Source organism: Plectropomus leopardus, chromosome 17 (genome assembly GCF_008729295.1).
Source record: "Plectropomus leopardus isolate mb chromosome 17, YSFRI_Pleo_2.0, whole genome shotgun sequence".
Taxonomy (NCBI): domain Eukaryota; kingdom Metazoa; phylum Chordata; class Actinopteri; order Perciformes; family Serranidae; genus Plectropomus; species Plectropomus leopardus.
The window spans coordinates 262015-270444 of record NC_056479.1 but is presented as its reverse complement, the minus strand read 5'-3'; positions in this window follow the sequence as shown (position 1 = coordinate 270444).

Here is an 8430-nt window from a genome sequence, read left to right as displayed (position 1 = left end):
GTAGCATTGACAGCACAAATCCCATGTATAGGTAACGATCATTAAAAAGGCCCTTGACATCTTTTCTAGATGTGCCATCAGGCACTAGACTGCCAATTAAATTCTACCCTGTCTTGTTCCAGGGTTGATTGATATCTAGAGATGAGTTAGGCAGTAGTGAAATCAGTGGTCAGGGACAGCTGACAGGTGTGCTAGGTTTGTGTTTGTGGATTGAAGCAAATGGAAAGAGCGAAAAGAAAGCCGCATTTGTGGGCTGGATTTGAAGGAGCCTTCGAATTGGGACTGACTTTGTGCAGTGTTGTGACATAATCGGCTTTCGAATGCAGCCTGTATTCAAGCTGCCACTGCTGCTGACTGAGAGACTGTCTTCACGGACCAAAGCCTGGCCAGGCGGAGAGGGCCGGGGGTCTAAGGGGTCCATGCCCACTTTGACTGTCCACAAACCCATGGGCATCACACCCATAGGGGATGGTGGTTTTGCAACACCCCCACTTTCACAATAAGGTGATTTCACCCCCCCAACTTTTTCCTAAGGTGTCATTTGTTAAACCGTTTGCCCGCCCTCGCGGTGTACCAGTGTACTAAAATGAGTGCATCTCAATACCCCATGAAAACCCATCGGCCAAGTTAGGTTGACTGACAGCCATCCAGCCAATCACAGCCATTTGACCAAACCCACTAGTTCTCGTAGCCGGGGAAAGTAAACAGTTACTCAAGCAATCATCACTTGCCTCTGCTGACAGGAAAAGAGCAGAGGTTTGAAACACTCATTTTGCTAATTAAAATGTATGATTTTGTCTGTAAATAATAACACTATGTCTTGCTTTGTGGCATTTCAGCTAACATTAAGCAAGTCAGGTGGCAAACTAAGTTAATACAAGCCAGATAAAGTTAATGGGTCAAACTGACAATTTCAAGAGACATCCACTGATTTTGATATTATTCAACATCATCATTATTCTTTTTGTTAGGAATGCCGAAAAGGAAGAATCAACAGACCACTGACTTCTTTTTCAAGTCAAGTTGTGATGTAAGCGGAGTTATGTGACAGGAGGGAAACAAAAAGCTTTCAGTTATAGGCCTACACTTATTGACCATATTACTTTGAATATAAGACACTATTTTATTCTTGAAAAGAAATCTTAGAAGTAGGGAGTCGTATTATATTCAGAGTACAGAATTTACACGTAGGGCTACCTACCTACACTCATCAATAGCTTAACTGCTGCTTCCCTAATTGGACAACAGACAGCAAACATGGCCATAAATTATGTTAAACGTTATCGTCTCACTCATATGTCCCATCACTACTTGCTCAGACATACTGTCAGTGTATTTATTTGTAATGACTGTCTGAAATCAAAGAAAGCCACTGTAAGTGATTGAAAACTACACTGACATCAGATTTTGATAGACAGTCACTTTCAAAACGGGGGTAAAGACGGAAGAACAATGTGAAGTAAACAAGATCATTTGGAACAAAGCGGTTCGAAAGCTTGTCACGGGGATGATGTTATGATGCCAACTTCAGCATAACTGTTGTAGAATGATTCAGTGTAGGCTTTTCTACATTTTACTCTGCTTATCTGCTGGAGCACACAGCATAGAGCTGTTTTTTCTATATGCAACAAAACGTCATGTCCACTACCTTAAAGCAACACTCACTGTTGTCAAACAGTCGCAAACCCTAACACTTAACTCTTTCTTATAAAAAACATAGATATAACCAAACTGTATTTAAATCTATATCAAACCTCCACAGTCATCAAAAAATTTAATTGAAGTTTCTCAAAATGTTAGTCTATTCTAAATTTAAGATAAGATAAATTCATTAATAAAGAGAGATTTTGTCTCAAAAATGAATTTTTCTTAATCAAAATTGAGGCTGTAGACATTTGTCCTAAGTTTAGATAGAATATTTCAACACTTCCATTTTCAGGAATATTAATATTGAGTTCTTTATGTAGGGTGTTGGTGAGGAAGGGAAGAAAAGAGAGAACAGAGAAGATGAGGGAGAAAAACAGGAGAGAAAAGGGAGAAAACTCAAAAGAAGAGGGGGAGAACATGAAAGGAGAGGGAGATGAGACAGGAGAGGAGATAGAGAACAGGAGACAAGGATGACAACAGAAGAGAAAGAGAGGGAGAGGACAGAAGACAAGGAGATGGAGAGGAAAGAGGCACTCTGGGCACCATAGACGAAGAGAGAGAAGACATGGATGAGGAAAATTTGGTGCAGGTAACTGAAGTCTTGGCAACCAAATCTCATCAACCAGATCCCACATTAATTATTAAACACTCAGTGGGAAAACATGTCCTTACCTTCCAAAAGCAGTGGTACACCAGATTCACATGGCTCCATTTTAGTCCTAGTGTGGAAGGTGTTCTGTGTTTTTACTGTTTTAAAGTGTATTGCAAAAATACTTCACCACTGACTTGATCAGCACTTCCATTGTTAGGGAGATTTCTGAAAAAATATGATAAATTCTGCATTCACAGTTCTCCATAATGATGGATGCCACTAATGATCAGTCAGCAACAGTCATTAGGCTTAAGGTATGTTGACCATGATTTGGTTGTACATAAGGACTTTATTGGCCTGTATGAGGTTTCATTGACCAATGGACAAAATTTGGCAAATGTGGTGAAGGATGTGCTGATATGTATAAGCTTGCCAATCACAAGCTTATGTGACCATGCATATGATGGAGCAGCAAAAATGGCTGGTAAATATTCAGGGGCACAGGCCATCATTCAGAGAGAGCAACCGCTTGCTCCATATGTGCAATGCAGTGCACATTGTGTGACCATTGTGTGAGGCTATTGTCAGCTATTGTCCGTTACTCCATGGAATAGGTTCATGAGTTGGGAGTTTTTTTGGCCAACTGGGCAAGCTCAAGAATATCTTTAAGGGAATCGCCAAAACTGAAGATAGGCCACTACAGGCTGTAAGGCCTCTTTGTCCCACAAGATGGACAAATCGCACAAGTGCAAAACATGCGTTGTGCATGCAATGCTCCTGCTCATGTACATGCAACTCCCTCTGAGTACTGCAGAATAGAGTACTACAAAGTCCTTGATGTGGTGGATGTCCAGATTAAAGAATGATTTGAGCAGGAGGGAATGAGAATGGTCAGAAATTTGGAGCAAGTCCTCTTAACTGGAGAGACTAATAAAACTGTGAAAAAGTACACAGAGCTGAACCCAGAGAGCCTGAAGATACAATTTTCAGTTTTAGGAACCAAGCATAACTTCCAGTCCAGCAGCAATGTTGTTGGTATTCTTCAGGGGATGTGTCCAGAGAGCCGTGGCCTCTTGGATCAAGTTGAAATACTTGTGAGACTGCTTATTGTTGTCCCAGTGTTGTCAGCTGAGGCAGAGAGAGCATTCAGTAGGCTCCGGAGGCTGAAGACATGGCTTAGGAGCACCATGAAACAAGCACGCCTAAACAGTGTGGCTGTATGTCATATTCACAAAGATAAGCTTGACATGCGTAACAGAAAAAGCAATTGCCAAAGAATTTGATTCATATAAGGACATTAGGAAGAGCACTTTTGGATGTTTTGATTAGATGCATGCAATTTGGGCAATGAATGGGAGAGAAGGGAACTTAAGAGAACAAGAAGGGAGGAACATGAGAGGAAAGACTAACAGAAGAGAGAGAGAACACGAGAAGAGAGAGAGAAGACAAGATGGGGAAAACACAAGAGAAGAGGGAGGGAACACTGTAACCAATTTCATTCATATTCAATGCTTTATTGGCACTACTGTAAAGTTTTAAATATTGCCAACACTTGTTCATTAATAAATTATATTATATAAATTATATAATATATTGGGTTAAAGAGTGCTGTGACATAATGTAGGGTACATTTTGAATGTGATATTATTTGAATATCCTAGTGAAGAAAATCTAGAAATGCATTGCTTTAGTTTTTGAGACTAAAACAAGGGCTGAAGGTGGTTGCGGTGCTCATGTGCTTCAGCTTCCCCTAGAACCCCCCCACCCACATTTAAAATTGCTGTGCAACCCCTGGGTTGACCACATTCGGCTTGTCAAAGGTTTTTCATGAACAAATGCCATCTTCTCTGTGCCAACAAGGGCTTGTTGGTTCACTCATGTTCCAACAGCGTCGGCCAATCACACGATCCCAACTTTTGGGCGTCCAATCAGAAGGCTCGATTTGACTCAACAAGCCACCTCGCGATCGCCATCTTGGATTCTCCCCGCACCGGCGCTCAGTTCAAGATCGGACCCCGCGGAGTCAAGTTCGTGAGTACAGCATTTGTCATATTTTTTACGAATTGCGAGCAGCAAAACGTCGCCAATCGCGCCGTGTCAACGGCGGTGTTTTATTCCGGTCCTTCGCAGCCCCCCGTTCGCGATTTCACAGGCATTAACGTTGGCGGGACTCGCGTTTTGACCGGAGTTTTATCGCCGCGACGGTGTGGAGCCGCACTATTTATTCCGCACTATTTATTTATCCGCACCAAATCAAACGCGTGAAACGGTTTTTATTTATTTTTAACCCCCGGCTGCCCGTACGCCTGTCCGACACGCCGAGGTACGGTGGCGCGCGCCCGCGTCATGTACCGTTATCTGATGCCACCTGCATCGCCTGCGCTTATCATTCGCGTTTTTCCACGCAGAGCTAAAAGAAATAAAACTGCTTTCATTCGTGTGTTTACTTGAGACAATTAGCAGAGCTGAGCACAGTCTCTTAATGAGACACGAGCTAACGCTGACCCGCAGTCTGACACAGCTAATGCTACTGTACGTGCCGTCGGCGCCGGTTTAATATCGCATCATGTCACCTAAACAACACAAGGCTTCATTCATTCATTCATTCATTCATTCATTCATTCATTCATTCATCACTCACTCACTCACTCACTCACTCACTCACTCACTCACTGTGTGTATTTCAGCAGTGTTACACAGCTGCTTAATCAGACACATCCAGATGTTTATTTCATACAGATAATAAGGTTAGAACAGCTGTGATAATGTAATGAAGAGGTTTCTTTTGTATTCTCTTTGTACATAAAAGAGATCTGAGTCCAGAGATGTGCTGTTTCCTCACTGTTTTATCCCCTCTGTTATTACAGATTTTGAAGATTTAAGGAGAGCTTTAACTGTAAGTCCGAGGCTACGCGTCATTTATCGTCATCTTAAAGTCTTTATGATGATCATAAAGTATTTCCTGCCAGTATTCTGCTAACGTTCATTTTTTTCTCTGTTTAGATGGAACATCCTACTTTTAGGAGGGCCCCTAACGGGACCCTCCTGTTAAGGGCCTCTTCAGAGGCCCAGGCTGTAGGCCCGCTGCGGGTTGCCGGGGGCCAGGCCCCATACCGGGCAAAGAAGCCGGAGGAGGTGGATGCGGAGGCACAGGCCCACGTCACCTCCGAGGGTGGCGACACCGCCAACGCCACCCTCGTCCTGAGCCGGTGGAAGGTCCAGTTCGGGAGATACCAGGGCAAGACCTTCCACTGGCTCCTGGAGAATGACGTGGGCTACGCTGTGAACCTGGTCGCCTCCCACCAGAAGGAGCGAGAGAGGACAGGGTCTCAGTCCCCACTGATGGCCAACAAGGTGACGTCCGTCCTTTAATCTGATACGCATCATACAATCAGAGGAGTGTCCAGTTTTAACCTCCCTCTGTGAACCTACAGGACGCCTTCACCCGCTACTCCTCGGCGTATCCTGACTTTTGTGGAGGCGGTCAGGTTCCACCGTGCGTTCGAGGAGGCGCGGGTGAAGTCCCTCCAGCCCGGACAGGAGGGACAGGCACTTGTTGGCTTTGGGGTCTTTAAGTTCGAGACCCTGCAGGCCCTGTATGAGTCTGAGGACTCCAAAAAGATCCGGTACATTATTGCAACATTTGATTTCTATTTTTTCATTTATTTGCTCAACTGACTATTGATGACAATAATCATGTGACCAATTGTCTGATTTGTATAGATTTGTCAACTACCTCCGGAGGACGGCGCCAGCTCCTGGCTCGCAGATGGAGAACGCCGTCCGCTATGTCCGGCAGAGAGACAGACAGAGAGCGAGGGCTGCTGCTGCTGCCACCACCACCATCAAGCCACCACCACCACCACCACCACCACCAGCAAAGCTGCGGCCACCCACCGCCACCACCGCCAGCCACCACCACCACAGCAGAGCTGCGGCCACCACCGCCACCACCCACCACAGCAGCAGCAGCACCGCAGCAGCAGCAGCAGCAGCAGCAGCAGCAGCAGCAGCAGCTCAGCCTCTGTCTCCGCCGCAAGCCAGAGAGCCAGGAGTGCATCACAGTATGTATTATTTTTACTATAAAGCTGTCTGAGCTTGATGTACCTGGATGACTTCTGTGAAGAAATATATATATAAATATAATATATATATATATATAATATAAAAAAATTGTAAATAGGTGTGTTTTTGTCATATTGTCTCCTCACTGTAGATGGTTTTGTGTGTCCTTTTTTTCTTGGTAAAGGCCCTTGGTTCTGCGCTTGCGGCCTTTGTCTCTGGGCGGCGTTCTCTGTCTGCGGTGGAAATGCAGGCCAAAATCAAGCGGATGATGTTCGCTAAGCCTGCACTTCCAGGCAAGTCCATCTGAAATGACATATCATTCATGTGACAGAGTAAATCTTTATTGTGTTGACTCTGTGTGTGTTGTGTTTCTCTCTTACCGCGTGATTACAGCCTCCTCCTTCAGACCCTTCAGACCAGCTCTTCCCTCACGACCATCTGAGGAGCCCTCGGATGAAGAGCTGGTCAAGGCGGTAGTTGACATCGAGGAGTGTGAGTAGAAAGTAACGAAATAATTATGATGACAAAACTGTTAATAACAGAGAGACTTGACTTCAAGTGTTGACGCCTCTTTTTTAAAATTTTTATTTTTTTTTTTTTTTTTTGCTTTATAAATGCTTCTGTAATCAGAGAGGACATCAAACAACAGGTAAGTTTCGGTCGAATGAAAAAAAATATCTTGCGTCTGCTCGTCTCCAATCACTGACAGCTCTGCCTGCTGATCGCCGGTCAAAGCATCACTAATGAGAGCATCTGTTATCTGTAACATTCTCCTCATCATCCTTTTCCTCGCTGCCTGTGTAACCCGCCTGTCTGCAGCCTGCATCGCTCACTCACTACATGTCTAATCAGCTGTTATCATAATTTTCTCTCATCCTCACTTTCTCTCTTTAATATAAAATATTGTAATACCATGTTATTAGAAACATAACAGTATTTCTCCTGGTCTCTGTAGAAGCAGCTTGGCTGACTGTGTGTCTGTCATTTAATGTCAACGCTAAAATCTAATTCTTTCATGTCACTGAATCGTTCTTTTTCCTCTTTCAGCCTCAAATGTACCGGCCCCTCTCTCGCTCCAGCAGCATCCACCTCCCGCCCCCACCTCACCGGCACCTCAGACGGGGGCTGGTGACTCTGCTGCGCTGGGTGAGCTAACGGACGAGGAGCTGCTGGAGGCCAGCCAAGAACATCACCCCCTCCCGCAAGCCCCAGCAGCCCTCGTCATCGCCGAGCCAGCAGAGAGACCAGCTCCCCATCCTTCGCCCGCCCTGCCCCCGCCCAAGCCCCCGCTGCGGAGGAGGGAGTACAGGAGGAGTTGCCCGGGCCTGCCTTCCTCCCTCCCCCCACCTGCTAGCAGTGCTGAGGTAAAGGTTGTCTGTCTAACACGTCAGGCCTCACCTGTGGCCGCTCTGCTGCCCCCCACCTCATAAATCGATGTCCTCAGATTGTAAAATGCTCCTTGTGTTACTCTGTTTTTCAGCTGTTGCCAGAGTCCTGGCGGGCAGCTCTCACTGTGGAGCAGCAGCAGTGGATCGGTCGGGTGCTGTTTTCCAGGGACAGCCGGGGGGAGGCCTCGGCTCATCAGCGAGCTGAACGTCTGGTGGTACCCCCCCCAACCCCGGCCGGTCTACAACCAGCCTCCCGCGTCCCCCCGACCCCTTCTTTGCATGTCGGCTGTTCCTATGGATGCCACACCGCATCTGGCATCTGCAGCTGACATGCCCCCAGCCTTTGTGCACAGGGTCCATGACAAAGGCTGGGCTGTACAGGACCATCCGGAGGGTCCTAGACATCGACGGCTGGTATCTCATGGCCACTGAGTACCTGGAGTGCCGTCGATGTAAGAAGAAGGTCGGCGGGTGGTCACAGGGCATCATAAGGCAGCTTCCCCCCACCTACAGCTGCCAGTTCCCAGCTGTACTCACGTACAGGTAAGACATTATAATCAATTTAAAAAACATGTTAAACAAACACAACACACACACACACACACACATATATATATATATATATATATATATATATATATATATATATACATTTGGAGAGAGAGAGAGAGAGAGAGTGTGTTTGTATTGAGTGACCTGTTTGATGTATATGTGGTGACAAAGCTGTACATAATTTGT